Source organism: Phocoena sinus, chromosome 8 (genome assembly GCF_008692025.1).
Source record: "Phocoena sinus isolate mPhoSin1 chromosome 8, mPhoSin1.pri, whole genome shotgun sequence".
Lineage (NCBI taxonomy): Eukaryota > Metazoa > Chordata > Mammalia > Artiodactyla > Phocoenidae > Phocoena > Phocoena sinus.
In genome coordinates this window covers 65,084,643-65,112,198 of record NC_045770.1, presented here as the reverse complement: position 1 = coordinate 65,112,198, position 27,556 = coordinate 65,084,643, and the positions used below count along the sequence as shown (strand labels likewise).

Here is a 27,556-nt window from a genome sequence, read left to right as displayed (position 1 = left end):
CAGTCATATAGCAATACGTTTGCAAGACAAATACATCAAAATGGTACACTGACATTTTACCTAAAGTTCACCAAAGATACATAGTCCAGATAAACATGTATAAATCGAGCTGTTAAGTCACTATGACCACCTACAGAGTTGGGAAGAAATGTGAATCTTCTGAGAAGTTACGTTGCTTGCATCAGAATAAAGAAAACAAATTGATGTTTAGTGTCGAGTCGGCATCCCCATCTTCGAGGAGCTCTGGTTACCGTGTGATGCAGATGTACACTGCACATGAGGGAGGGAGGGAGGAGGCCCAAATGGACAGGAAGAAATTTATGTTTCCTTAAAATATAAATTTTATTTTATCATGTCCCATCTCCTCCAGGAAACCTTCCTTGTTAATATCATTCAAGAATCTGTCGCCTGTTCGTCTTATTGTCTCCAAAAATAGCTTGGCATTGAACTATATTCAGTTTGGAAGACAGTATATATCACAGTATACTTATTTATTTATTTTTTTTACATTTTAAAAAATTGAAGTACAATGTTGTGCTAATTTCTGCTGTACACCTAGAGGGGTGGGTTAGGGAGGGTGGGAGGGAGGCGCAAGACGGAGGGGATATGGGGATATATGTATACATATAGCTGATTCACTTTGTTATACAGAAGAAACTAACACAACATTGTAAAGCAATTATATTCCAATAAAGATGTAAAAAAAATTTTCTTCTGTACAGCAAAGTGATTCAGTTACACATATATATACATTTTAAAAAATATTCTTTTCCATTATGGTTTATCACAGAATATTGAATATAGTTCCCTGTGCTGTACAGTAGGACCTTGTTGTTTATCCATTCTATATATAATAGCTTACATCTGCTAATCCCAGCCTCCCACTCCATCCCTCCCCCGACCCCCTCCCCCTTGGCAACCACAAGTCTGTTCTCTAAGTCCGTATATCACAGTATATTTAGAATACCTATTTTTAAAAGTAAACAGTCTCAAATTTTTATTGTCTTCATAATAAAACAAAATAAACTCAGCACTGGGTCACTTGGCCCTTTCTTTTTTTATCTCCTCCCAGCACAAAGTGCTCATTACACCTCTTGATAGCCAGCATTCTCTTAGATCTGCAGTTGGGCTCAACTCATTCAAGCCTCAGCACAATTGTCTTTGTAGTTTTAGCCTTTTTCTGGAAAATCGACTTAGTCTGGCCACCATAGCCACTCTGCTTCCTGTCATAATGCCGCTTTCCCTAGGCATACAGAGAATCCTTGACCTTCTTATACTGTGTGACTTTGTGGGGTTGGTGCCTGCCACACTTCTTGCAGAAATTCCGGCTGGTTTTAGGAACGTTCACCGTGTTTGCAAGACTGCTATCAGCAGGGAAACAAGCTAAAATCCTTTTATTTTTTTAAAGATTAAAAAAAATATATTTATTTTATTAATTATTATTTATTTTTGGCTGCGTTGGGACTTCGTTGCTGCGCGCGGGCTTTCTCTAGATGCGGCGAGCAGGGGCTACTCTTCGTTGCGGTGCGCAGGCTTCAGTAGTTGCAGCACGCGGGCTCTAGAGAGCAGGCTCAGTAGTTGTAGTGCATGGGCTTAGTTGGTCCGTGGCATGTGGGATCTTCCTGGACCAGGGCTTGAACCTGTGTCTTCTGCATTGGCAGGTGGATTCTTAACCACTGCACCACCAGGGAAGCCCTAAAATACCTATTTAAAAAAATATATTTTATTTATTTATTTGGTTGTGCTGGGTCTCCCTTGTGGCAGGCAGGCTTCTTAGTTGAGGCTCGCCTAGCTCCTTAGTTGGGGCATGCATGGGGGATCTAGTTCCCTGACCAAGGATCGAACCTGGGCCCCCTGCAATGGGAGCTCAGAGTCTTAACCACTGCACCACCAGGGAAGTCCCTAAAATACCTGTTTTGAATGCAGTCTTTTCTCCCCTCTGACTTTCCTCAAGGTCAGAATATTTTTCGAATACTCCCCTCTCACAGTGTAAGGAGCCTAGAATTCTCAGTGCATAAATAGATTTTGAATTGCTTGATAAAAGCCACAGTTGGAAGCACAGCAAAGGATATTGCTTCCAAAAGCAAACGTACACAAGGAATGTGCATACTATTGCTTTGTGTAGATGAAGCTTTCGGCTTGATTGTTTAAATCAATATTTGAAGATATTCTCAGAACTTTGAAAAGTGAGGATTGTTCTTCTCATTCATCCCTAAAAATCATGAGAAGCATTTCAAATTCAAGGAAAGATGGATTGTTTTGACTGAGTTATCTTAGATTTTGTATATTAAAAGATGTCTGTTTATAAAATGAGTTTAGAACAGTTTAAAAATACTTTTACCTGATGCTTTGTCCAGATTTGTGTATGTGATAAACATACCACTATATTCTGGGACTTGTTAGGCAGAGAAAAAATTAATGTGCACTCCAGTGAGAATTCTTTCTACTTACCCTCAGGGTGACTTTCTGCCTAAAGAAGTATGTTATAACAACTTAAGAAATTCTTTTCCAGCTACCCTACCGACTTACCCCCTCTATGAGTGTGGGAAATCAACTCAACTGTGTAGTTTATGATTGGTCAAGTTAGTGGTTTACACAGTGTAACCAAAGTAAGCCAATTTATCAGTGCTTTTTGGCTGAGGGCATGCCAAGGCCCGGTCATACTGACATATCAATATTTACCCCAGAGTGTAGATGACTCCTGCCGGTGAAGCCTGTTTACAAAGCCTGTTTACATATATATGTAATTTTAAAAGGCATTTGGATCAACATTTCAGCACTATTCTTATTTTAAAATAATTTTATATTATGGTGGGATAAAGGGAAAACTTTTCAAGTTTTGGAGAGATTTCCCATTCTTCTGTTTCAGAGACAGGACTTGCTTACAGCAGTGCTTTTCAAACTCTTTAGTGTAACAAGCATCACCTGGACAGCTAGTTAAAACTCAGATTTCTGGGTCCCAGTCCCAGTTTCTGATTCAGTAGGTGTGGGGTGAGATGGAGAATTTGCATTTCTAATGAGTTCCTGGTGATGCTGGTGTTCTTGGTCCAGGGACCACACTTAGAGAACAGCTGCTGAGAAACCCTGGGCTTAGAGAATCCTAGAGTTGGACCTCCGAATACTTACATTACGTCAGACACTGTGCAAATCACTTTACATCCATTATATCTAATCCAGATGACAACCTTACAAGTTAGGGACGATTATTCCTATTTTATAGATCGAGGAACTGAGGCTCAGGAAGTTAAGTTATCCAAGATCACACAGCATGTAAGCGGCAGAGCCAGAATTTGAACTAGGGTTTTCCTGTCTCCAGATGCGTGTTACTTCTCTGTTAAAATATGCTTTTTTTTATCTGGGTTAAAGTTCTTCTAGTCCCAGTTTCTTCCTCACATGGGGATAATTTCTCTAACATCCCTGAACCATGGCCCTTTGGATTTTGCTCAAATCTGTCAGGAAGGGACACTCACTACTTCATGAAGAAAGTCTTGTTGGGGATAGCTAGAGTGATCAGCCATGTGGTTTGCCTGGGACCAAGTGGTCTCCCAGGGTAGGACTTTCAGTTTTAAAACCTACACAGAGCCAGGCACACCAGAATGACTGGTCACTCTACGACAGCTAAAGCCATTTCAAATGCTTTGTTATTAGCCCACCTTCTTTTCTATACTTTTCCATTTCTGTTGGAGTTTTGTCTAATCGGGTCTTGTACCTGATAGTCCTTCAGATATTTGAAGATGATGATCCTTCCACCAGTCACCAGACTACCTTCATGTCCTTTGACCTTTCTTCACATAACATAGTATATACAGCACTTTCTATGTGTCAGGAACTCTTCTAGAAGTTTTATGTATATTAACCAATTTAATTTTCACAAGAGTCCTATGAGGTAGGTACCATTATTATCCCCATTTTACAGATGGGGAAACTGAAGCATAGTTAAGTACTCTGCTCCAGGTCACAGTTTTTAAGAGGCTGAGCCAGGATTTTAACCCACAGAGGATGGCTCCAGAATCCACGCTCTTAATCACTACACTTTACTGCTTTCCACTCAGTCAGTAAGGGTCTACCAAGTACCGACTATGTACTGAAAAAGATACGGAAGAGAGACACGGTCCTTGTCACCATGGAGTGTATGGTCTAGTGGGAGACACACAAGCAACAAGTAATTAAATTTAAAAAATTACAAATTAGGATAAGTGCTATGAAATAAGTAAGTGCTAATATAGAAAATATTGGTGAAGCAGTTTGGGTCCAATCAGGAGACAGAAATCACACAGGAGGTTAAATAGAGGAAGTATAACATAAAGAATTATTAATTGTGATAAATGAGTAATCCTATGATGTAAAGACACTTTGGTACCCTAGGGCTGAGGGAGGATACCCAAAGAAGGACAGTCCCTTAGGAGGAATCCAGCTTTCATTGGAGAACGTGTGTATAATTGTCAGCTTGGGCTGCCATAACAAAATACCAAGACTGGGGGGCTTAAACAACAGGAATTTATCTCACAGCTCTGGAGGCTGGTAAATCTAAGATCAAGGCGCCTGCTGATTAGGTTACCTGGTGAGGGCTTTCTTCCTTGCTTGCAGATTGCCACCTTCTGGCTGTGTCCTCACATGACTGAGGGAGAGGAAAGCAAGCTTTCTGACAAGGCACTAATCACACCGTAAGGGACCCACCCCTATGACCTTAGCTAACCCTATTTACCTCCCAAAGGCCCCATCTCCACATACCATTGCACTGGGGGTTAGGACTTAATTAATATATGAGTTCTGGGGGGAAGACAAGTCAGTCCATAGCAGTGTGGTTCTGCCATGGGATAGCAGAGAAGTTGGCTGATTTGGGTAAACTGGAGCTGTTCTGGAGTCACTGGACAAGCAATAGCCCAGCTTCTGGGATGCAGGAAAGGGCACAGGCCATCAGTGTGGGTGGTCTGGGGCCCTGGCTTGGGCAGGAGCCCTTTAAAGAATGTAGGCTGCACTGAGGCTCAAGTTTTTTTAAATTAATTAATTAATTAATTATATTTTTGGCTAGGTTGGGTCTTCGTTGCTGCTTGCGGGCTTTCTCTATTTGTGGTGAGCAGGGGCTACTTTTCGTTGTGGTGTGCGGGCTTTTCATTGTGGTGGCTTCTCGTTGCGGAGCACGGGCTCTAGGCGTGTGGGCTTCAGTAGTTGTGGCACACGGGCTCAGTAGTTGTGGCTCACGGGCTCTAGAGTGCAGGCTCAGTAGTTGTGGCGCATGGGCTTAGTCGCTCTGTGACATGTGGGATCTTCCCAGACAAGGGCTCAAACCCGTGTCCCCTGCATTGGCAGACAGATTCTTAACCACTGCACCACCAGGGAAGTTCCTCAAGTTTTTGAGTTTTGTGAAAAGGTTATCCTACGAAGGCCGAGGCAGCAGGGTTACAGAGGGACAGCGCTCTTGGCCATGGCTGGGGCAGGCTCCAGCCTATGTCCTCACATCCACCCCTCCAACCCTGGAAAATGGCATGAAAGCCCCTTGCTCCTGCAACATCCCTCCAGTGCATTTGATTAAGAAAGTGTTCACATCTCGCTCACTGTAAAGGAGACACGCTTAAAGGAATTCTGTTGTTTATCACAGAACATATATTGAAAGGGGCATTCATAGCTGAGACCATAATTTCATTACAAACAGTTGAGTGGCAAATTAAAAAAAATGTTAAAATATAATATAAATCCAAGGTGAAAGTTTTCAAGTCCTTTAACTTTACTCCAGAGAAGTACAAAATGAAAAGGGAAAATCTCACTCCTTCCCTTCCCATCTCATTTTCTCTCTCCAAAGGTAAAAAGCAAAATCCTGTGATTCCTTCCAGGAAAAAAAAATGCATTTACCCATATATGTGTCAATGCTATAAATTATACAAAGGGGATCATTTTCCTCTACAGCATGCTTTCAAGAATAAAAGAGAATTAATAAAGTTAATTATTAATTAAAATTAAATTATTAATAATAATGTATTAAAAGTCTTTCCCCATTGGCATGTCCAGATCACCCTTATTCTCTCTAATCTCTGCACATAATTGCATCATGTAAATGACAGATAATTTTTTTCTTCCAGTTGTATAGAGATAAGTGACATACAGCGCTATATAAGTTTAAGGTGTACAGCATAATCATTTGATTTACATACATCATGAAGTGATTATCACAATAAGTTTAGGGAACATCCATCATCTCATATAGATACAAAATTAAAGAAATAGAAAAAAACACTTTTTTTCTTGAGATGAGAACTCAGGATTCACTGTCTTAACAACTTTCATATAAAACATACAGCAGTGTTAACTATATTTACGGTGTTGTACATTACATCCCTAGTACTTACTTACCTTATAACTGGAGGTTTGTACCTTTTGACTGCCTTCATCCAATTCCCCCTCCGCCCAACCCTTGCCTCTGGTAACCACAGATCTGATCTTTTTTTCTATGAGTTTTAAAATTTGTTTTTGAAGTATAATTTTTTTTACATCTTTATTGGAGTATAATTGCTTTACAATGGTGTGTTAGTTTCTGCTTTATAACAAAGTGAATCAGTTATACATATACATAATTGACTTCTACACTATGTTATTTCCTGTTACACAACTTAGAGATTTAATATTTCTATATATTCCACACTGATCACCACAATAAGTCTAGTTACAATATGTCACTATACAAAGATATTACATAGCTATTGACTATATTCCCGCCAATGTACATTTCATACTTGTGACATTTATTTTGCAGCTGGAAGTTTGTACCTCTTAATCTCTCTCACCTATTTCTTTCCTTCTCCTACTCCTCCCCTCTGGCAACCACCTGTTTGTTCTCTGTATCTGTAACTGTTTCTGCTTTGTTATATTTGTGCATTTGTTTTATTTTGTTAGATTCCACATATAAGTGGAACCATACAGTATATGTCTCTGTCTGACTTATTTCACTTAGCATAATACCCTCCATGTCCGTCCATGTTGTTGCAATGGCAAAATTTCATTCCTTTTAATGTCTGAGTAGTATTCCATTATATACGTGCCACATCTTCTTTATCCAGTCATCTACTGATGGACACTTAGGTTGCTTCCATATCTTTGCTATTGTAAATAATGCTGCAGTGAACATACAGGTGCATTTTTTTTTGAATTAGTGTTTTTGTCCTCTTCAGATAAATACTCAGGAGTGGAACTGCTGGGTCATATGGTAGTTCTATTTTTTCCATACTCTTTTCCATATTAGCTGAACCAATTTGCATTCCCAACAGTGCAAGAGGGTTCACTTTTCTCCACACCCTCACCAACATTTGTTATTTGTAATCTTTTTGATAATAGCCATTCTGACAGGTGTGAGGTAGTATCTCATTGTGGTTTTGCTTTGATTTCCCTGATGATTAGTGATGCTGAGCATCTTTTCATGTGCCTGTTGGCCATCTGTATGTCTTTCTTGGAAAAACATCTATTCAGGTTTTCTGCCCATTTAAAAAAATCTGGCTGTTTGTTTTTTTGATAGAGTTATGTGAGTTTGGTAGAGTTATGTGAGTTCTTTGTCTGTTTTGGATATTAACCTCTTATTGGACAAATAGTTTGCAAATGTATTCTCCCATTCTGTAGGTGGCCTTTTCCTTTTGTTGATAGTTTTCTTCACTGTGCAAAAGCTGTTTAGTTTGATATAGTTCCATTTGTTTATTTTTGCTTTTGTTTCCCTTGCCTGAGGAGACATATCCAAAAAAATTACAAAGACCAATGTCAAAGAGCATACTGCCTAGGTTTTCTTCTAGAAGTTTTATGACTCCAGGGCTTATATTTAAGTCTTTAATTCATTTTGAGTTTGTTTCTGTGCATGGTGTGAGACAGTAGTTACAGTTCGCTTCTTCTGCATGTAGTTGTCCAGTTTTCCCAGCACCATTTATTGAGGCTATCTTTTGCCCTTTGTATATTCTTGCCTCCTTTGTTGTAATTAATTGACCATAAGTTGTGGGTTTATTTCTGAACTCTTTACTCTGTTACATTGGTCTATGTGTCTGTTTTTGTGCCGGTACCATAATGTATTTTTTTTAAATGTTATTTATTTTTTATTGAGGTACAGTTGATTTACAATATTATATTAGTTTCAGGTATACAACATAGTGATTCAAAAATATTATAGATTATACCCCATTTACAATTATTATAGAATATTAGCCACATTTCCTGTTCTGTACAATATACTTTCTAGCTTACTTACTTTATACATAGGATTTTGTACCTCTTAATCTTCTACACCTATCTTACCCATCCCCCCTTCCCTCTCCCAACTCATAACCACTAGTTTGTTCTCTATATTGGTGAATCTGTTACTGTTTTGTTATATTCATTCCTTTGTTGTATCTTTTAGATTCCACATGTAAGTGATAACATACAGTATTTGTCTTTGTCTGTGTGACTTATTTCACTAAGAATAGTACCCTCCAGGTCCATCCATGTTGTTGCAAATGGCAGAATTTCATTATTATTCATGGCTGAGTAGTATTCCATTGTATGTATATATGTGTGTGTGTGTGTGTATATATGTATCACATCTTCTTTATCCAGTCATCTGTTGATGGGCACTTACGTTGCTTCCATATCTTGGCTATTGCAAATAATGGTGCTTTTAACATATGGGTGCATGTATCTTTTCAAATTAGTGTTTTCATTTGCTTTGGAGATACACCCAGGAGTAGAATTGCTGGATGATATGATAGTTCTATTTTTAGTTTTTTGAGGAACCTCCATACTGTTTTCCACAGTGGCTGTACCAATTTGTATTCCCACCAACAGTGCAAGAGGGTTTCCTTTCCTCTGCACCCTTACCAACATTTATTTGTAATGTTTTTGATGATAGCCATTCTGACAGGTGTGAAGTGATATCTCATTGGGGTTTTGATTTGCATTTCCCTGATGATTAGCAATGTTGAGTGTCTTTTCATGTGCCTTTGGTCATCTGTAGGTCTTCTTTAGAAAAATGTCTATTCAGTTCTGCCCATTTTTTAATCAGGTTTATTTATTTTATATTGAGTTGCATGAGCTATTTATATACTTTGGATAGTAACTCTTTATTGGTCATATTATTTGCAAATATTTTCTCATTCAATAGGTTGTCTTTTCATTTTGTTGATGGTTTCCTTTGCTGTGCAAAAACTTTTAAGTTTAATTAGGTCCTATTTGTTTATTTTTGCTTTTGTTTCCTTTGCCTTAGGAGAGAGATCCAAAAAAAGTTGCTATGATTTATGTCAAAGAATGTTCTGCCTATATTTTCCTCTGGGAGTTTTATGGTATCCAGTCTTACACCTAGGTCTTTAACCTATTTTGAGTTTATTTTTGTATATGGTGTGAGAAAATGTTCTAATTTCATTCTTTTCCATGTAGCTGTCCTGTTTTCCCAGCACCACTTATTGAAGAGACTGTTTTTTCTTCATTGTATCTTCTTGCCTCCTTTGTTGTAGATTAATTGACCATAAGTGCATGGGTTTATTTCTGGACTTTTTATTCTGTTCCATTGATTTCTGTGTCTACTTTTGTGCCAGTACTACACAGTTTTGATGACTGTAACTGTGTAGTATAGTCTGAAGTCAAGGTGATTGTGATTGTTGTCTATTTGGGTTCTTTTGTGTTTCCATACAAGTTTGTAAATTATTTGTTCTAGTTTTGTGAAAAATGCCATTGGTATTTTGATGTGGATTGCACTGAATCTGTAGATTGCCTTGGGTAGTGTGGTTATTTTAGCAATATTAATTCTTCCAATCCATGAACATGGTGTATCTTTCCATCTGTTGGTGTCATCTTCAATTTCTTTCATGAGTGTCTCATAGCTTTCTGAATACAGTTCTTTTACCTCCTCAGTTAGATTTATTCCTAGGTATTTTATTCTTTTTGATGGGTTTGTAAAGGGGACTGTTTTCTTAATTTCTCTTTCTGATAGTGTATTGTTATTATAGAAATGCAACAGTTTCTATATATAATAATTTTGTATCCTGCAACTTCACAGAATTCATCTATGAGCTCTAGTAGTTTTTCCATGGCATCTTTGGGATTTTCTATGTATGGAATCATAGATGATGGATAATTTATTTCACTTTTAATGCATACTTTGGGTTTTGCTTTTATAAAAATTCTGCCAGAAAGATAACTGTACATATGTGACTGAATTTTTGTAGGTATAACCATATTTTTTGCTATATGAAAAGACATGTGCCTTTTAAAATTTTGTATTTATCAGATTTACCTGTAGTAAGAAATTGCATCAATTTGTACCCCCCTCCCATCAAAAGTGGATGAGAGGATTAATTTCTTCACATCCCTGCCAGCATCAGAGAAGCCTTGTACCAGTTTGATAAGTGAAAAAAAAATGTTTTCTTACCATTTTGATTTGCATTTCTTTAAGTATACACGAGTGAGAGCATCTTTCTGCATGTTTATCATCCTTTGAATTTGCTTTTCTATGATCTCTTTCTATTCTTTGCACACTTTTCTGTTGGGCTTTTAAATATATATATATATTCATTTATATCAGTTCTATTTAAGTTAAGGAAAAGAGCTCTTTGACAAATATGTTTTAAATTTGTTTGCCCTGTTTTGGAACCTAGCCTTTCATTTAAGTTTCAGTTTTTGTTGTTGTTTTCCTTTTTTTTCATACCAAAGTTACATTGCTACCTAGACAAGTTGACTAACTTTTCCCCTTCTAGCTTCTGGATTTCATAGCCTTCTCAGAAAAGCCTCTTTCTTAGATTAGTATTTAGTTAACCCCCTTTTTAGAGGTATTTTATGATTTATTTTTTACAGTTCATATTTGATCTATCTGGAATTGACTTGGGTGTAAGGAGTGAGATAAGAACCCAGGTTTGTTCTTATCTCAGTAGGTACTGACTAGTTGTGCTACCACTATTTACTTTTATTTTATTTACTCTTTTCCCCAATGATTTGAAATCTCACCTTTCCACCTTTACAGTAAATTCCCTTGTGCGTTAGAGTCTATTTCTTATTTTTCTTTGGTTTCATTAATTTCTTCTCATATCAAACTGCTTTATTAATTGAAGTTTCAAAATATGTTTTGATATCAGATAGAACTAGAAGTGGACATATTTTGGATGGGGAAGACAGAGAAGGTCTTGCTGATGGGTGACATTTAGGCTGACATTTGAAGAATAAGAAGTAACCAGTTTCATGGAGACGAAGGTAGGAGCATTCGAGGTAGAGGGAGCTGCATATCCAAAGGTTGGGAGACAGAAAACAGCTTGGCTTATTTGCAGAAGCTAAAAAAAGACAAGTGTGGTGAGCACATGAAAACACAGGAGAGAAGGACACAAGATGGAGTGGAAAGATAGGCCAGATTTTGTAGGGACAGCTTGGTTTTGTCCTAAATACAAATGGAAGCACTTAATGGATTTGAAGTAGGAAAGTGACATGTTCCAACTTCTCGGTGTATAACATTGTCACTTTGGCTGTTATGTGGAGATGGGCAGGAGAAGAACAAAAGTTGCAGTGAGGAAGAGTTGCTTCCTCTTCATCCAAGTAGCTTCTCCTTGTTATATTTTATCCCAGCATCTTATTTATTCCTTTTTGGGATAGTTTCTTTCTTATTCCTTTTTGTGTCCTTAGTGCCAGCACGGAGTCTAGCAAACAGCATGCAATAAACATTTGAATCATGAATGAATGAAAAAGTAAGTTCTTTCAATTTTCACCCTGGCCCTGGGGAATGAGAGTTTTAAATCCCTTACAGCTTTAAAAAGATTAATTAAGCATCTGAGAAGCGTTGGGTGGGTTAAAATATTGGTGAGTTATGTTCCAGCGGCCAGACCAAAGGGGGACTCTGAAAGAGCTGGGGAAGAGAGTCCCGTAGTCCCGGGGTGCTGGTGAACTCCAGGGCTGTGTAAGCAAAACCCCAGTAGAGGGCAGTAGAGGGCTGCACAGGACTGGTTCCGCCCGATGGGCAAGGGCCAAGGCGAGGGCAGGGAAGGGGACAGGGACAGGAAAGGGGAAGGGGAGGGGCTGGACAGCAGGCCAGGCAGCTAGAACCCGCACCAGACTAGGGCTTGGGGAGCAGGTGACCTTCTGGTCTCTCGTCGGAGTCTAAAGTGCGCTGATGGAGAGCATGAGGCCACCTTTCTGTGTTTAGATCGTGCTGCTTCTTAGCTTGCAGAGTATAATGAAGCTGTTTTACTGTGGGCCCCTTGCTGCTGGGAAGGGCAGTCTCCTGGAACAGTGATGGGAGGAGGGAGAGAGGAGGGGGTGGGGAGGAAGGGCCCTGAGGTGAAATGGTGAGCACAGATGGGAGTTTTGGCCTTGGCTGCGAGGGAACAGGTTTCTTGGAGACTGTTCTGCAAAGCAGGGAGTGAGACTGTGTCCCTAAGTCACAGCCAGGAGCTGGGAAGACTCAAAGGCAGACAGCGCTTTGCGGAAAACAGGAGGTAATTATTGGCTCCGCAATGTACGTTGTAAGAAACAACTTTGAATGTTTCTTATGCTCTCTGAATTGATTTCCGTTCTGTTCGTTTTTGTTAGTATAGTTGTTTTAAAAATTTCCAACCTCTCATCTGTGCTTAGGGGAAAAGGATTTTGTACACACATTGGCCAGAGGGTTAAAAGGGGAGCACAGTGCCCCCTAGTGGCCATCAAGGTGATAGCAGCAGAGATCAGAGTGAAAGGCCCCAAACAGAAGCGACACTTAATTTGGACACTTGTTCTTCTCAGCACACACACACATTTCACATACACACATATACACACAATCACATAGCATAGTACGGTTTTTAAATTTTTCCAGTTTTATTGAGATATGATTGACATCCAGCACTGTATAAGTTTAAGGTGCACAGCGTAATGATTTGACCTGTGTACATTGCAAAATGATTACCAAGCACACCTACACTTATATACACACATCTCACACACATTCTCACACAGACACATCACATACACATAGCACACTCATACTTTACACACACTGGCATATCACACATACAGGATGACACACACGCACACTGATAAAGGGTTTTGTAGCAGATAATACGGTTGCCCACCAGTAGCTATCCCCCCGTGTATAACTACAATGTGGTTTAAGTCAAGGATCAAGTCAACTTTTGGTTTTGGGGTAGGTTCCAACTGACCTAAGTCATCAACATAATATCAACCCCTTTGGCATAGGAGTGGGCATGTGACCACATCGATCCATTAGCTGTGAATGAGGTAGCATGTCGCCCTGGAAGCTTCCAGGAGCCATCCTGCTACCCCAAGAGGCCAGTTTGGAAAGAGCTGATGGGGGTGAGAGGGGGAGGGGAGAGACTCAGGCAAACAGAGGTGTAGCCTGCTAAACATTGGGAGCCTCTGAACAACCCAGTGCTAGAAGCTCACCCTGCCTCTGAACTTTAGGCTTTGGGGACAAATAAGTTGCCTGGTATTTAATGCCTTCAGGTTGGGTTTTCTGTTTCTTAGATCAGAAAACCTCAGAACAGATCAAGTCCTCCTGGAAGTCATCTGTGGAGGGGTCCAGCTCTGCTTTAAGAAGGAGGACTGTTCCTTTCTACCCCTCCTTTGACCGCTTGGTCCTCAAAGTGATTATGATGGACCTGGCACAGTTCTTGGAAATTTTCATGGATAACAGAGAAGAAAATAGTATTTAAAACCAAGCCTCTTTGCCTTCGAAGGAAAGTGACACAATTCCAATTTGTGCAGGAGTAAATCTCTAGATGGATCTTGTCCCTGGCAGAGGCTGAAATAAGATTCAAGCCAGTGTTTTTGAATTTCAAAGGACAGGCAACCTTGGCTGACAACACAGATTTTGTATACGCAGTTGGCCCTCTGAATCTGCTGGGTTTTGCAGCTTCTTCTTCTATTTTTTTTTAATTAATTTTTTATTGGAGTATAGTTGCTTTACAATGTTGTGTTAGTTTCTGCTGTACAGCAAAGTGAATCAGCTATATGTATACATATATCCCCTCTTTTTTGGATTTCCTTCCCGTTTACGTCACCACAGAGCACTGAGTAGAGTTCCCTGTGCTATACTACTATAACTACTATAAGGAGTAGTTTCTCATTAGTTAGCTATTTTACACATAGTATCAATAGTGTATACATGTCAATCCCAATCTCCCAATTCATCCCACCCCTTCCCCCTTCCTTCCATACATTTGTTCTCTACATCTGTGTCTCTATTTCTGCTTTGCAAATAAGATCACCTACCATTTTTCTAGATTCCACATATATGAGTTAATGTATGATAGTTGTTTTTCTCTTTCTGACTTACTTCACTCTGTATGTCAGTCTCTAGGCCCATCCACATCTCTGCAAATGACCCAATTTCGTTCCTTTTTATGGCTAATATTCCACTGTATATAAGTACCACCTCTTCTTTCTCCATTTCTCTGTTGATGGACATTTAGGTTGCTTCCACATCCTGGCTATTGTAAATAGAGCTGCAATGAACATTGTGGTACATGACTCTTTTTGAATTATGGTTTTCTCAGGGTGTATGCCCAGTAGTGGGATTGCTGGGTTGAATGGTAGCCCTATTTTTAGTTTTTTAAGGAACCTCTGTACAGTTCTCCATAGTGACTGTATCAATTTACATTCCCACCAACAGTGCAAGAGGGTTCCCTCTTCTCCACACCCTATCCAGCATTTATTGTTTGTAGATTTTTTGATGACAGCCATTCTGACCAGTGTGAGGTGACACCTCATTGTAGTTTTGATTTGCATTTCTCTAATAATTAGTGATGGTGAGCATCTTTTCATGTGCCTCTTGTCCATCTCTATGTCTTCTTTGGAGAAATGTCTATTTAGGTCTTCCTCCCATTTTTGGGTTGAGTTGTCTGTTTTTTTGATATTGAGCTGCATAAGCTGTTTGTATATTTTGGAGATTAATCCCTTGTCAATTGCTTCATTTGCAAATATTTTCTCCCATTCTGAGGGTTGTCTTTTCTTCTTGTTTATGGTTTCCTTTGCTGTGCGAAAGCTGTTAAGTTTAATTAGGTCCCATTTGTTTATTTTTGTTTCTATTTTCATTACTCTAGGAGGTGGATCAAAAAAGATCTTGCCGTGGCTTATTTCAAAGAGTGTTCTGCCTGTGTTTTCCTCTAGGAGTTTTATAGTGTCTGGCCTTATACCTTTGGTATAATCTATGACAAAGGAGGCAAGAATATACAATGGAGAAAAGACAGTCTCTTCAATAAGTGGTGCTGGGAAAACTGGACAGCTACATGTAAAAGAATGAAATTAGAACACTCCCTAACACCATACACAAAAATAAACTCAAAATGCATTAAAGACCTAAATGGGTTTCACAGCTTCTGATTCAACCAACCACTCAGTACTAGGTTGGATGAATCCATGGATGAAAAACCCACGGATACGGAGGGCCCACTGTACCCATTTTATATAAGCGGCTTGAACATGCATGGATTTTGGCGTCCGAGGAAGCTCCTGGAACTGATTCTCTGCGGATGCTGAGGAAGGACTGTATACATACTCATTTAAACCCTTTAATCACCCTACAAGGTGAGGATCACATCCCATTTTACAGATAATGAATCAGGCTCAAAGAGAGTGTCACGTGCTCAGTGTCAAACAGCTACATAGCGGTGGCACTGGGCTTTCAACCCAGGGCCCTTTGGCTGGAAAGCTCTCGGTCTCCCTTCCAGGGCAGCATACCACCTACCACACCGCTGGCCGCCTCCTGTGTGTGATTTGGTCTGGGTGGGCCTCTTGGGGCGGCAGCTGCAAAGAGGTAAGAGGAAAGTTATCCTTGTACGTTTATTTAACATTTCATGGGGGCAGTGGTAGGAATGGGGAAGATAGAGAGCCTCTTACACCAGGGTTCTGATCGTGCTGGGAAGGAGCCTGAAATGGACCTTGAAAAGTCAGCCTCTGCCAGGGAGGCAGTGTGGTGTGGTGCTGGCCACCCAGCCTCGGAGCCCTACTGGACCTGGGGTCAGGTCTCAGGGTCACTGATGTGTTAGCTCTGTGACTTGGTAAGTCACAGACTCTGACTTTAACCCGTTGAAGTCTGAGTTTCATCCCTAATAATTAGACCTACCCCCTAGGGTCTTCATGTGGATTAAATAAGAAACCATGGGGCTTCCCTGGTGGCACAGTGGTTAAGCATCCACCTGCCAACGCAGCGGACATGGGTTCAAGTCCTGGTCCAGGAAGGTCCCACATGCCTCAGAGCAACTAAGCCCGTGTGCCACACACCACAACTACTGAGCCTGTGATCTAGATCCCGAGAGCCACAGCTACTGAGCCCACGAGCCACAACTACTGAGCCCACGCGCCACAACTACTGAAGCCTGCGTGCCTAGGGCCCGTGCTCCACAACAAGAGAAGCCATCGCAATGAGAAGTCCGTGCACCACAATGAAGAGTAGCCCCTGCTTGCCGCAACTAAAGAAAGCCTGCACTCAGCAATGAAGACCGAACACAGCCAAAAATAAATAAGTAAATAAATAAAAATTTTAAAAAAAGAAAAAGGAACCACAAGTAAAGTACCGTACTGAGCACAATGCCTGGTGCCCCACCCCCTCCACCGCCAATGGCAGATGTTATACTATATTAAACACATAGTGCTCCTGCAGATTTGGGCAGGTATTCTAAAGGCCCCTTCTCATCCAAATGGTAAGCCTCAAACACTGTTATAAAGAGAAGGCAGAGAAAGGCAGCTCGTGCACAATGCTTTTCTTTTTTTTTTAAATTAAAAATGTTTTAATTGTGGTAAGATACACATGACATAAAACCTACCATCTTAACTAAGTGTACAGTTCAGTAGTGGTAAGTACATTCACATTGTTGTATAAAAAAATCTCCAGAATTCTTTTCATCTTGCAAAACTGACACTCTATACCCATTAAATTCTCCATTCTCCCCATCCCCTAGCCCCTGAATCAACATTCTACTTCCTGTCTTTATGAATTTGATTATGTGAGTGGAATCAAACAATTTGTTTTTTTGTGACTGGCATATGTCACTTAGCCTAGTGTTCTCAAGGTTCATCCATGTTGCAGCATGTTCAGAATTTCCTACCTTTTAAAGGCTGAATAATATTCCACTGTATGTATATATTTTGTTTATCCATCAATGGGTACTTGGGTTGCTTCCATCTTTGGGCTACTGTGAGTAATGCTGCTATGAACATGGCAGTATAAATATCTCCTCAAGACCCTGCTATCAATTCTTTTGTGTATATACTCAGAAATGGAGTTGCTGGATCATACAGTAACTCTATTTGTAATTTTTTGAGAAACCATGATATTGTTTTCCATAGTGGCTGCAGCATTTCACCTTCCTACCAGCAGTGCACAAGGCTTCCAATTTCTCTACATCCTTGCCAACATGTGTTATTTTCTGGTGGCTTTTTTGTTGTTTTTTTTTAAGGTAACCATCCTAATGGGTGTGAGGTGGTGTCTCACTGTGGTTTTGATTTGCATTTCCCTAATGATTAGTGATATTGAGCCTCTTTCCATGTGATTGTTGGCCATTTATGTATCTTCTTTGCATAAATATCTACTCAAGTCCTTTGCCCATTTTAAAATCAGGTTGTTTATTTTTTTATCATTGAGTTGTATGAGTTCTTTATATATTCTGGTTATTAACTCTTCATTACATAGTATATGATTTATAAATATTTTCTCCCATTCTGTGGGTTGCTTTCTCACTCTGTTGATTGTGTCCTTTGATGCACAGAAGTTTTAAATTTTAATATAGTCTAACTTATTTATTCTTACCACAATGCTTTTCTTCCTTTTTCTCTCTTTGGGAGTAAGTTGGTGGAAAGGGTAAGCTTAGCCATATTCTACCTCTTTCATTGCCTATTGGTGTGAAAAAGGAGAAGGAACTCCTTACTCCATAAGACAAAGGAGCAGCGTCCCTCATGAGACTTCAGCACAGAGGGATTTAAATACAGCTGTTTATTTTCTACTTAGTTTTTTAAAAATAGAGGTATAGTTTTTTTAATACATTTATTTATTTATGTATTTTTGGCTGTGTTGGGTCTTTGTTGCTGCGCGCAGGCTTTCTCTAGTTGCGGTGAGCAGGGGCTACTCTTTGTTGTGGTGCACGGGCTTCTCATTGTGGTGGCTTCTGTTGTTGAGGAGCACAGGCTCTAGGTGCTTGGGTTTCAGTAGTTGTGGCACATGGGCTCAGTAGTTGTGGCTCGCGGGCTCTAGAGCACAGGCTCAGTAGTTGTGGCGCATGGGCTTAGTTGCTCCGCGGCAGGTAGGATCTTCCCGGACCAGGGATCGAACCTATGTCCCCTGCATTGGCAGGCAGATTCTTAACCACTGCGCCACCAGGGAACTCCCGAGGTATAGTTGATGTACAATATTATGTAAGTTTCAGGCATACAACATAGTGATTCACAATTTTTAAAAATATTTATTTATTTATTTAATTTATTTTGGCTGAGCCGGGTCTTAGTTGCAGCACACAGGATCTTCGTTGTGGCAAGCGGGCTTCTTAGCTGCAGCATGTGGACTCTTAGTTGTGGCAGGTGGACTTCTTAGTTGTGGCATGAGGACTTCTTAGTTGTGGCATGCATGTGGGATCTAGTTCCCAGACTACGGATCGAAACTGGGCCCCCTGCATTGGGAGCTTGCAGTCTTAACCACTGTGCCACCAGGGAAGTCCCTGATTCACACTTTTTAAAGGTTATATTCCATTTATACTTATTGTAAAATGTTGGCTATACTCCTTGTGTTGTACAATATGTCATTATAGTTTATTTATGTTATATCTAGGAAGGGCAAGATAAGGGTGGGGGTTAAGAGGTACAAAATAAATCAGTTTATTGAAGACTCCTGGATTCGGGAAGCTGGGCCTAGGAATGTTGGCTTTCAGACAGCCTGGTGCCCCCTCTGACATCTGGCCTAGGAATCAAGCTGGAGGTGGCAGGAAATCTCACCACGATGTCCAGCCAGGACCTGTTTCCAGATTGTAAAGGTTGGGGAAGGAGTGCAGGTTAGTATCCCCTGGGAGCTGGCTGGAACTAAGATGAGGCAGGCAAGACACCAAGTGCACAAATATTTAAGGAGACACTCACTCCAGGTGCTGACCTTGCACTTGCATGAGCCATAGAGGGAGTGCCTCCTTCTACTTTGTGCCCCTAGAGCCCCGTTGACTCATTCCAGTCCTGGCTCTGCCTGGGGGCAAGGAGAAGGGCACACAAGTGTGTGTGACCCACATTACAAGGATGAGTGCTCAAATCAGAGTCCCCACCTGTTGGGCAGGCCCTGTGGATCCTGACTGTAATGGACTCTCGGATGTCTTTCCTTGGATGGATGATCAGACCTCAAGGTATGAGGCAGAAGAGATCTGGGTGGAAGCCAGGCAGAGGCCATACTTCTGCTGCCCCTGCTCTTTCTGCTGGCATTGCAGTTGAGGGACTGACTGAGCTCTCTCTGGTGGCGTGAGCAGGCATCCCGGTGTCCTGTCTCTAGCCTCATGGATGTTGGGAGGCCAGGATCATGCATTTTGCTGGTGACCTTGTGGCAGGAGCAGTGGTGGTTTTGGAGCGAGCAGCTTCCATGGTAGCCCAGATCTTCTTTGGGAGGCTTTTCTGAAAGCTCAACCTAAAGTCTTTTCTACATTTCTCCTAGCAGTTCTGTAAGACACTTAATATCCTGTCATAAATCCCTTCTTGCCTAATCTAGCTGGAGTGGATTTTGTTCTCTTCAACTCACCAATACAAATGGGATGGAGAGACTTTTATTGCTGAATTCCTCTTAGAGAAGTCACTGCGTGTGTGCTTTGGAAGGATGCCTTGATCCGTCCTTGGAGAGAGGGTTCTTCTCCTTCCCCACCAACCCTCACCCCACCCTCACCCCGGACCTAGGTGTTAGCGGGCACTAAGGCTCAGGAACTCTTTAAGCTGCTTCTGAAAAAAAGGGGGAAAGAGACAAAAGTGTGGAGAGAAGGCAGAGGGACTCAGTGATGGCAGAAGTCCAGGTGCTGTATAATATGACCCTTTCCCAGGACCCATTCTCCCATATTTTGTAAAACCTGTATGTATAAATGCTTGGTGGGATTGAATTTTTCTATCGTGGAAGCCAAAGGAGTGGCTGAATTTTGTGTTGGGGTTGGGGGATGTTATATGGGGACAGAAGTGGTGTGTGAGGAAGCTAGAATTTCAAGAGGTAGAAGGGCCAGGAGACTGAGGTCCCCACAGGGAGCCAGCAGAAATGCTCGAGAGCACGTGGAACTCTCTGGTCCACGGGATTCAGAAGTCCAGGCCATCTCACTTGGACATCAAGGTACAGAAGCCCTCGGTGGACATCTGGAGGACGTGGGAATGCATTCAGGATTGGTTCCTTCTTGTTGTGCTTGACTCTTCACCTTACAACTTGACCTCTCTCCCCCATGAACTCTCAAAATACTTTAGCGCCACAATCCTTCAGAGTGCCCGTCACGTTGTCCTCTGTATTCATGTGCATTTTTGTTTGTTTGTTTACCTTCTCTGTGAGACTCTTAGCTTCTGGAAGGCCTGTCTCTGAAGTTATTACATGCACAGTGTTGTGTGTATGTGCCTGTGTGTATTTTTCTGGGGAGAATACCCAGAACTTTAATCACATTCTGAAAGGGGTCCAGGATCTAGAAAATGTTTAGAAGCTGAATAAGGAGGTTTTTGGGGGGACATCTGGATACTGACTCTTTACTGCAATTCAAAAAAGAGTCATCATTCAGAAGTCAAATCCATCTTGTCCTCATGCTTGTTTCCCATCTAAGGCTCATGGGCTACGCAGGAACCCTAGACTCGGTTTCTGGTTTCAAGATTCTGTCAATTAGGGGCTCAACCAAGCAGTGTGTATTTATTGCCTCTTGCTCAGGACGCCTTGCCCTGCACTCAGAGAGGTTTACAAGCCAGGCTGACACCAGGCAAGTCCCACTGTGGGTGGGATTGATGGCTGTTGTGGGCTTTCCAGCCTGTTGTTTCTTAAGCTATAAATATTTATCAAATGAGTGCGGGAAGGTCAGTCTCCCAAGTATCTGAAACGCTGTGTATGTGTATGTGTATGTGGGCGCAGGGATGGGGAGCCTGCTGGAGAATGAGAGCCCTGTGGAAGCTGGCATGTGATGTTGGTACATTAATGATTGACAACAAGAGCAATAAAAACCCCATCACAAGTCAGTGTCTCTGCAGCCCAGGACTGGGGGGAGGTGAGCTCTGTTCTAACCTGCACATCCCAGGTACACAGCCCAGAGACCACAGGCAAACATCAGTTGCTGGCTTCCTGACATCTGCTGGGCTTATAGACTTTCTAAAGATCCCACATTTATCCCTTAAATGAATCCAGCGACACTTCCATTTGACTGACAACTTTGCATGTGTGGATGGGTTCAGTGAGGGAGACAGTAAAAGACTGTAGAGGGCCAGCTTAAGTTTCTGTTGGCATTTTATGGTTTTTAACTTGGAGCGACTGGTTGTTAAAATGAAATGGCTTCACTCCCAGTTGTAGTTAAGGCTCCAAGATCCTGCCACTTGCCAAAGTAAGATCACCTCTGAGTCCTTGCAAAGGGGTGGCCTCTCACTCATTTAAGGATATGAAAGAGTTGAAGTCAAGGGGGCCAGGAGGAGTAGACATAGGAGGGAGAGTTTGAGGCAAGCTGTCCCTGTGCTCTGAGCCCTTCCAGTCCAACTCTGGAAGAGGTTCTGGAAGGCCTGAGCATTTTCTACCCTCAGGAAGCACATAGCTGCCACTCCAGAACTATGCCACACTAGCCACAGTCTCAACAGCCAAAGGATATCCCTGTGAGCCAGTGTCTGGGGCTGCCGCCACCTGTGCCGTAGGAAAAGCAAACACCTCCACGGCAGACTCGTCAGCAGAAATAGCAGAAGGGATGGGAGCTTGGCTCACGCCTGATTCCTGCCCTCCAAATCTTGCTTTTGTGTGTTTTACAGAGTGGAACCTAAATCCTTTCCAGGGCGTCGCCTGCAAAGAAGTCTGGGAAATGTAGTTTTATCTTAGCAGCTCCTGCAGAGCAGGGAACACCAGAAGGAGTTTGGAATGGGGGCTGAGCATCAGTTCACCTGATCTAACACATTCCTACTCACACTCCGAGGCCCACATCAGATTCTATCTCCTTTCAGAGACTCCTCTCCCACTGTTCTCCCTCCCCCAGGAGAAAACTTTGTCCTCTGTGTTCCCACTGCTTATATAATCCAGTATGACTTGTCAGTCTCCTTTGTTAAGCCAAAAGGTTTTTCTTTCTTTCTTTTTTTTTTTTTAAATATTTATTTATTTTGGCTTCTCTGGATCTTCATTGCGGCACGTGGGATCTTTAGTTGCAGCATGCATTTGGGATCTAGTTCCCTGACTAGGGATTGAACCCAGGCCCCCTGCATTGGGAGCACGGAGTCTTACCCACTGGACCACCAGGGAAGTCAAGCCGAAAAGTTTTTTGAGGGCAGAGAATTTTTTTTAAAATTGTGGTATAGTTGATTTACAATCTTATGTTAGTTTCAGATGTACAACATAGTGATTCAAAATTTTTATAGATTATACTCCATTTAAAGTTATTGTAAAATATTGGCTATATTACTTGTGCTGTACAATATATCCTTGAAACATTTATTTTATACAGAGTGGTTTGTACCTCTTAATCCACTATCTCTGTCTTGCCCCTCCCTCCCCTCTCTGCATTTGTAATCACTAGTTTGTTCTCTATATCTGTGAGTCAGCTTCTGTTTTTGTTTTTTTTTAAATAAATTTTTGTGTAAAGTTTTTTTTTTTTTTTGCAGTATGCGGGCCTCTCACTGTTGTGGCCTCTCCCGTTGCGGAGCACAGGCTCCAGACGCGCAGGCTCAGCGGCCATGGCTCATGGGCCCAGCCACTTCAGGGCATGTGGGATCCTCATGGACCAGGGCATGAACCCGTGTTCCCTGCATCGGCAGGTGGACTCTCAACCACTACGCCACCAGGGAAGCCCTCAGCTTCTGTTTTGTTATATTCATTTTATTTTGTAGATTCCATGTATAAGACATAAAAAGTATGTCTTTCTCTGTGTGACTTATTTCACTTAACATAGACTCCAGGTCCACCCATGTTGTGGGAAATGTCAAATTTTTATTCTTTGTTATGGCTGCATAATATTCCATTGTATGTATATTTATACAACATCTTCTCTATCCAGTCATCTGTTGATGGGCACTTAGGTTGCTTCCATATCTTGGCTGCTGTAGGTAATGCTGCTATGAACATTGGGGGCATGCATCTTTTCGAGTTAGTGTTTTCGTTTTCTTCAGAGATATACTCAGGAGTAGAATTGCTGGATGATATGGTAGTTCTATTTTTAGTTTTTTGAGGAACCTCCATACCTCCACACTGTTTTGCACAGTGGCTGTACCAATTTACATCCCCACCAACAGTGTACAAGGCGTCCCTTTTTACCACATCCTGGCCAACATTTGTTATTTGTGGTCTTTTTGCTGATGGCCATTCTGACAGGTGTGAGGTGATATCTCATTGTGGTTTTGATTTGCATTTCCCTGATGATTAGCTGTGTTGAGCTGGAGGGATATCTCCAGCTCTGTTCTTCTTTCTCAAGATTGTTTTGGCTGCTGTTGCTCTTTTGTGTTTTCATACAAATTTTAAAGTTATTTATTCTAGTTCTGTGAAAAATGCCATTGGTATATTGATAGGTATTGCATTGAATCTGTAGATTGCCTAGGGTAGTATGGTCATTTTAACACTATTAATTCTGTCAATCCATGAACACAGTATATCTTTCTATCTGTTTTTGTTAGTCTTCAGTTTCTTTCATCAGTGTCTTATAGTTTTCTGAGTACAGGTCTTTTACCTCCTTAGTTAGATCTATTCCTAGGTATTTAATTCTTTTTAATGCAATTGTAAATGGAATTGTTTCCTTAATTTCTCCTTCTGATAGTTCATTGTTAATGTATGTAAATGTGGCAGATTTCTGTACATTAATTTTATATCCTCCAGCTTATTGATGAGCTCATTGATGAGCTCTAGTAGTTTTTTTGCGTCATCTTTAGCATTTTCTAAGTATAGTATCATGTCATCTGCAAACAATGACACTTTTACTTCTTCCTTTCCAATTTGGATTTTTAAATTTCTTTTTCTTGTCTGATTGCTGTGGCTAGGACTTCCAATACTTTGTTGAATAAAAGTGGCGAGGGCTTCCCTGGCGGCGTAGTGGTTGAGAGTCCGCCTGCCAATGCAGGGGACACGGGTGAGCCCTGGTCTGGGAGGGTCCCACATGCCGTGGAGCAACTAGGCCCGTGAGCCACAACTACTGAGCCTGCGCATCTGGAGCCTGTGCTCCGCAACAACAGAGGCCGTGACAGTGAGAGCCCTGCACACTGTGATGAAGAGTGGCCCCTGCTCGCTGCAACTAGAGAAGGCCCTCGCACAGAAATGAAGACCCAACACAGCCAAAAATAAATAAATAGATTTATTAAAAAAAAAAAAGTGGTGAGACTGGGCATCCTTGTCTGGTTCCTGATCTTAGTGGAAATACTTTCAGCTTTTCACCATTGAATATGATGTTAACTGTGGGCTTATCATATGTGACCTTTGTTATGTTGAGGTATGTTCTGTCTACACCCACTTTGTGGAGAGTTTTTATCATAACTGGATATTGCATTTTGTCAAAAGCTTTTCTGAATCTATTGCAATGATCATATGGTTTTTATTCTTCAATTTGTTAATGTGGTGTATCACATTGATTGATTTGCGGTTGACGGCAGGGATTTTGTGTGACTCATTTTTGTGTCTCTTGAAGCTATACAAGGGCTGATAGGTAATGACTGTGGTGGTTTTAGAATATGCCCACAAATTCTTTCTTCTTGCTTCAAAAAGTGGAGCCTCATTCCCCTCCTCTTAAGTCTGGGCTAGGCTTACTAATTTGCTTCTAATGAATAGAATGTGGCAGAAATGATGTGTGACTTCTGAGTCTAGGTCATAAAAGATGTAGCCTGATCACCCCTGGATCACCGGCTCTTGGGGAATCCAGCTGCCATGTTGTGAGGACACTCAGGCAGCCCTATGGAGAGGGCCACAAGGCAAGGACCTGAGGTGGCCTGCCAACAACCAGCACTAACTTGCCAGGAATTTTCTTCTCCCAGGAGGGAAACTTCCATCTAACCTGGGAGGACATTCAAGGCTCTTACTTCCCCTGATCCATTAAAGTGGTTACAAACCACAGCTTGTTGACTTACCTTTGTTTCCTATGAGTTGAGGCACAGTGGACAGGATAGAACTGAGGCTCTCTGTCTTCTCTGTTTTCATTCAGTGTTACTGGTTGGTTTTGGCCAAGCCTGATTAATCCTGCCGAGAAAGGTGAGAAGAGATATCAACAACTCAGAATCCCCTCACCTCTCCTTGTTGAAGAGGCACTTGTGGTCCTGGTGAACCCCATGTTTTTTGGCATGGCTCTCACCAGAGGAAGAAGAACCTATCAAGGAGTGGTCTTCCGGGCCCCATACAACCCTGGTGCACTGCATGCAGGTGAGTGGTCTGGAAAGGCTGAGGGAGAAGGGTTGTTAGCCAGCAGTAATAGAAGAGCATTAAGCCTGGCTTTCTGAGCAGTGCCTCCAACAGGAGAGCCCACTCTCTCTCAGCTTCCTGAGGCAGTTGGGGGAAAATGAGCAAACTAGCTGAGGGTAAAAATTTGCTTCTCCAAGAGGGCAGGGCCTTGGCAATCCTTGGCCTGCTTTCCCCATGCTGAAATCCTGCATCTTCTTTTCTTTCTTACTTGCACAATCAATACACTTTCATTGTAAAATAAACAAAGTTCAAATAATATATTTATACGGAGTAAGAAAGTGAATGCTCTCTATTATAACCTCAATCCCATTTCCTCCCCACAGGAAAGAAACTACAGCTAACAGATTGACACAGAGCCTGCCAGACCTCATGGATACAAAGGTATCACACTGTATATATGACCCTGTAACTTGTCTGTTTGTTTCATTTGATGATAAATCATCAACATCTTTTGTTCATGTCAGCACATACAGAGCTAACCCTCTCTCTTTTCTAATAGCTTTCTAATTTCCATAGTATATGTGAGAGGAAGAGGAAAACTATGCTAAGAATAACCACTTTTCACTGCCTTCTTTGGGGGGGTTTGGGTGGGGGAGTGTTGGGGAAGGTGTTATGGAGAGCTGAGTTGCTCTTTAGAATGGGGGGGTGGGATTTGGAGCCTCAGAGGTCATCTGCGTGGACAAATGAAAAGGGGTGAGGGGAATGCAGGAAGTCAGAGGTTGCTGGCAAGATGGAATAGAGTGCCCTGCATAGTGATCCCTCACATGCCCTCACACCTTTAGCAAGCTTACTAAATTCATGAATGAGTATATTCCTCATCTCTTGAATGTTTCCTTAGAATGACATCGCAAGTGTGCTATTACTGGGTCAAAAAGCAGAATTTCTCTACGGTTCTTGTGACATTGTTTGTTAAACTTATCCCAAATCGCTGTAAGAATTATGCTGCTACTTATAAAATTTTGCCTTTTCAAAATGTACATTAGATTAGAATATACAAATAATGACATTTAAAATGCTTATCCATGTCCCACAGAAGGTAGGGTGAGGAAGTCCTGCAATGGTGTGAAGATGGGTAAATAGAGCTCAGAAGGGAAGCAAGTTCCCTGCCACCAACTTCCTGGAGGCTGGCCTTAGTCCCAACTGGCGAAGCCCATAAGCTCATATCTGAGACCCCAGATACTCAGGGAAGCGATGGTGGCTTGCTGATAGTGGCTAGGAAACACTTGGGAAGTGGCTGGGGCACATCTGCTGGGAGTGTTAGGACCCTATCTCGTGGGAAGTCAGGGCTCAGAATCAGGAGAGAAATGAGGAAGGCGTGTTCTGTCCAGAGCTGTTAAAGGCCTTTCGTGACCCTTGGACTTGAGCCAGGCAGAGTAGGGCGGAGAAACCCCAAATGAAAGCCAGGATGGCTCTAAGCCTGCAGTTGGGGCAACTGCCTTATACGGGATTTCCCCCATTTGCACAAGATAAGTTATTTCTCCAGTAGTTAGACAAGAAGCCTCTTCTCAACTCTACCTTGTTCCCACCAAAGTCAAACCTACGGGCATCATCCTCAGAGACCAGTTACTTCTGACCTTGGACAGCATCTTCCTTGGGGCTCTTGTAGTCTCTCCCCACCTTCTGGCCTTGAATTTCAGCCTCTTTGGTCTCCGTGGGTCCCAGATCCTGCATTTCTGCCCCTGTCTTGTCCTTATTCCTTTTTAGGCTCAATTCCTAATAACTGCCCGTCTGTTTCCTGCCTTCACAGAATTCTCATTGGCTTCTCTTAGTGCCCAGTGACACCCACCCTGTAGAACCATGACTGAACCTGTCAGGTCCATGAATACTGGCCTCACCCTCTTGCCAAATCCTGTCAGCTGGGCCTCACCTGTTGGCCCTTGCTGGCCTGTCATCCACCCTGGCTCCTGTGTGGCCATCTGGGAGCTGCCAGGTGTTGTGTACTCCGGTGGCATGTCAGGAAGCCCATTGTGTTGACAACAATGAATTGAATGTGTCCACATGGGGAGCACGACTATCAGGCAGAGCTCACGTGGGCCTGGTTCCCACGACAGA

At 41.8% G+C, this 27,556-nt stretch overlaps 1 pseudogene; it reads right to left on the bottom strand.

The window, feature by feature from the left end:
• Positions 1 to 1,027: 1,027 nt before the first annotated feature.
• LOC116758347 lies at positions 1,028 to 27,175 on the bottom strand (annotated as a pseudogene).
• Between the last annotated feature and the right edge of the window lie 381 nt (positions 27,176 to 27,556).